We start from the raw sequence: 4,765 nt of genomic DNA, 5'->3' as shown, positions 1-4,765 counted from the left end.
ACATATATACAGTAATATGTATAAAATAGGTAAGTAATAAAGAGATAAATAAATAAAAATGGGGAGTGACTATTAATGCATATTCCTTTCTGGAGTGATGAAAACGTTCTGGAATTAGATAGTGGTGATAGTTGCACAACTTTGTAAATACACTTAAAGCTACTTAAGGCTTTAAAAGGTGAATGTTATGGTATATAAATTGTATCTCAATAAATGTTTTTAAATAAAAACAATTCCCAAAGCTTTGGAAACTCAGAAACATAATTCTAAATAATCCGTGAGTCAAAAAGTAAATCATACAGAAATTAGAAAAAAATTTGAGCCAGATGACAAAAATACAACACATGAAAATTTGTGGCATGAAATAAAGTGATACTTAGAAGGACATTTATGATTTTAAATACTTATATGCAGCACATATAATTGACACAGGACTAGTATCCTGAATGTCTGTATTTACAGAAAACACACAGGACAGATGAAAACATGTAGAAACTGAACCACAGTGATGCAATCAGAAATTCAGACTAAAGAAAATTTACACAGTAAACCAGTTGGATTCTTCTACCAATAAACTGCAAGGGGAAAAAAAAAATCAGAGAGAGGGAGGATGCAAGGGGGACTTACAGACCAAAAGCAACTTAGACACCAGTCAATTGCTAGTATGGACTTTATTTGGATCCTGTTACAAAACATAATGTAAAAAATAAGAATTGGAAATCTGAACACTAGATGTATATCAATGAAGAGCAATGAGAAAAGGATAATCTTTTCAATAACCAGTGCTAAGTTAGATAGGCATATGGGGGAAAAAATGAAAATGGATTTCTATCTAATATTATACACAAAAATCATTTTCAGGTAGATTGTAGATCTAAAGGTGAAAGCCAAAACTATAAAGCTTTTGGAAGATAACATACAAGAAAATCTTCATGATCTTGAAGTAGGGAATGAGTGTGTAAATAGGAAACAAAAGCTGCTAGCCAGAGGAAAGTCTTAAACAAGACTACAATCTTAAATGAAGTGTGAAACAATAAGCCACAGAATGGGATACATGCAACACAGAACAAAGAACTAGTATGCTAAACATACAAAGAACTGAAATCATTAAGAAAAAGCAGTAGAAAAATGAGCAAAAGACTGGAACAGGCACATTGTAAGTTACTCAACCTCATTTAAACTTAAGAACAAGCAAATCAACAACACACTGAGATATTATACACCAACTACTTTGTGAAAATTCCACTGACAACATCAAATGTAGGTGAAAATTTGGAATACTACCATGAAAATTCCTATGCTTTAGTACATCATTCCAAACTGTTTTACTAGCAATGGCAAATTCTTTTCCTATGGCAATATAAGTTGGTACAATCACTTTAGAAAACAGTTTGCCATTATTCTACTGAAGCGGAAAATATGCATATCCTAAAACCCAACAATTCCACTTCGATACATACAATAGCATGAATATAAAGTAAAAGCAACAGACAAAAAATACATACAGCCCCATTTTATTTATATAAAGTTGAAAAGGGGCTTCCCTGGTGGCACAGTGGTTGAGAGTCCGCCTGCCGATGCAGGGGACACAGGTTCATGCCCCGGTCTGGGAGGATCCCACATGCCACAGAGCGGCTGGGCCTGTGGGCCATGGCCGCTGAGCCTGCGCGTCCGGAGCCTGTGCTCCACAAAGGGAAAGGCCACAACAGTGAGAGGCCTGCGTACCGCAAAAAAAAAAAAAAAAAAAAAGTTGAAAAAAGGGAAAAACTAAACTGTATCATTTAAAAATGCATAAATACCTGAGAAAACTAAAGTAAGTCAAAAGGATTACTATAAAAATAAATTTTGTGATTACTTTCAGGGGGAAGGAGTAGGTTATGATTGGGAAGAGGTACATTAGAAGGCTGCTGAGTGTCTCGAAATGATCTTTCTTCAATTGAATTGTGGTTAAGCAAAGGTTGACTTTACAAATGCTTGTTAAGCTGTACATATTTTATGTATTTATATTTATCTCCACAATCACACACACTGCACACACCAAACTTCACACACACACACACACACACACACACACACACACACACACACCCCATAATGGATCTTTTCATCAAAGTTTTAGCTGCTATAAATTCTTCTCCCCACATTTCCACACTCTGCAAATTTTCATTCATAAGCAGCTATTACTTTTCATAATGGGAGTAAGTACCTTCTCCCAATAGCATAATGAACACGGCTGAAAAATTATGGCAGCTAATGTTTATTGATTACCTTTTTATGCAACACAGTATACTACACTCTTCATATACATTAACACATTTAAGATAAAAAACAACTCTAAAAGGTAGCTATGATCAGCCTCTTTACGGAGGTAATTGCCAGTGTTCACATAATTATAAATGTCAGAGTTAGTCAATCTGAACTGAACTTTTCCCACCATTCTACACAAAGTCCAATAGTTGATAGTTTACTAACCCTTCATTCACCTTCCCCTTACAATATTCTGTGGCATTTTCCTCATCTGATATTTAACTACTTCATTCATTTATTCAACATTCATTCATTTATTCAACACATTTATTTAGTATCTACTATATACAGGATATACAGGGGTGAAAAGGAATGACAAAGTCCAAGCTTATATTTTAGTGGGGGAGGCAGACAATAAACAAAAATTTCAGATAGTGATCAGTTCTGTGAAGAAAATAGAATAATGTGATAGTGATTAGGGGGTAGCAGAAACATTTGGGCTGAGATTTGAGTGCTAAATCAGCTATGCAAACTACTGGAAGGGGTTCCAGGCTGGGGACGCTATAAATATCAAAGTCCTGAAAGGGAAATGAGCCTTGGCATATTTAGTGAAGAGAAAGAAGGCTGCTCTGCCTGCAGTACAGTGAGCAAAGAACACAGAGAGTGAACCATGCAGGGTCAGGTCAGCCAGAGCAAGGAGCTTAGATTTCATCTTGATGCAGTGGGAAGACATTGGAAGCTTTTAAGGGAGTGTCACAGAACAATTTACCTCTAAAAGAAAAAAAAATAACTTAGGACCTATGTTAAGCAAAGACTGTTGGGGTAGGGGGTGAGGGAGTACAGGTGGGAAATGACAAGAGTGGAAGTGGGAAGATATTCGTTTTTATTAAGAAACCCAGGGAGGAGATGAAGGAGCTTGAACTAGAGGGGTAGCAATAAAAATGGAAAGAAGTGTTCAGCTTCCAGACATATTTTGAGGGTAGAGCAAATAAACTGAATGTCTATTTCTTTGTTAAGTATTTATTGCATGCTATAATGTACAGGCACTGTTCTAGGTGCTGGGGATGCAGAACTGAATAAGACAAATAGGGTCCCTGACCTCAAGAAGCTTATATAGTACATATTCCAATGGGAGAAATAGACATTTAATAGATAAATAAAAATACCCCATAATGTCAGATAATAAATGCTATGATGAAAAATAAAGGAGTGTGGCAGAGGTGGGGTAATATATTAGGTAAGTCAGGAAAAAGACTTTGCATAGGAGGTGACTCTTAAGCAAAGACTTAAAAGTGAAGCCCAGGCCACACAAATACTTTGGTAAGTACTCCTGGCAGAGGGAAGAGCAAACGAAACGATCACCTCAACGATTTTGAGGTGAGAATGTACCTATGTTGTGAGCAGAAGAGCAAAGCCAAGGTGGCTAGAGTGGGATGAGCAAGTAAAAGTGGCAGATGAGGCCAAAGAGAACATATCCCATAAAGCCACGTAGGTCGTAGAGAATATTTTGAATTTTATTTGAAGTGTGACAAAAAGCTATGAGAGTTGAGAGTAGGAAGGGATACTTGATTCACATTTTAGAAGGACCAGTCTGACTGCATTTCTGAACTACTGAAGGACAAGCAATATGAAAAGAGAGATAACGATGGCTTTGATTAGAATGGTACTATTAGAGGTATTACATTTGCTGAATTAAATAGGAGTTGCTGAATTGAATACAAAATATGAAAACCGTGTCGAGGATGATTTCTAGAGTTTTGGCTTAAGAAAACTAGGGAGTGAATATAACGTTTACTGAGATGGGGGAAGCTAGGGAGGAATAGGTTGGAGGACAGGGATCAAAAGTTGTTTTTGTTCATGAGATGACCATTAGTCAAGGGGAAATTTCAGGTAGGCTGTGGCTATAAAAGTCTGGAGCTCAGGGGATAGGTCAGAGACAACTTTGTTTTTGAGTTACTAATGGCTGGCTGACAATTCTCAGGAACAAAATTTCTTTCATATTTGAGAATGTACTGGCTCAATTCTTAGGAGCCACCTATAAGTTCAATCGTATTCCTCCTATGGGTATACTGCAGTAATACCATTTACCAGGATATACTATATATGATAAACTCTATAAAATTTCATGTCCTTGGCTTCCTTTTTTTTTTTTTTTTTGCCACATCACACGGCATGTGGGATCCTAGTTCCCTGACCAGGGCTCAAACCCGTGTCCCCTGCAGTGGAAGTGTGGAGTCCTAACCACTGGACCACCAGGGAATTCCCTGTTCTTGGCTTCAGACTAAGATAATTGATTAAGTTTTATAAATTACCAAGAAAAGAGAATACTGGGTCCCAATCTAACATTCAAAAATTAATATAAATTTCATTGAAAGAACAAGGTCTTACTAAAACTAATAGGTAAAAAAAAGCCAGGAATCAGATCTATGTCCATTATAGCTTCCTTACATCCCCTGCGCCTTCTTTCATGCCTTATCACCTAGAAGCTTAGTCACCAATAAGTTCACAGAGTTAGCTA

The sequence above is a fragment of the Orcinus orca genome, chromosome 8, assembly GCF_937001465.1.
Source record: "Orcinus orca chromosome 8, mOrcOrc1.1, whole genome shotgun sequence".
Taxonomy (NCBI): Eukaryota; Metazoa; Chordata; class Mammalia; order Artiodactyla; family Delphinidae; genus Orcinus; species Orcinus orca.
This window is presented reverse-complemented; position numbering follows the sequence as displayed.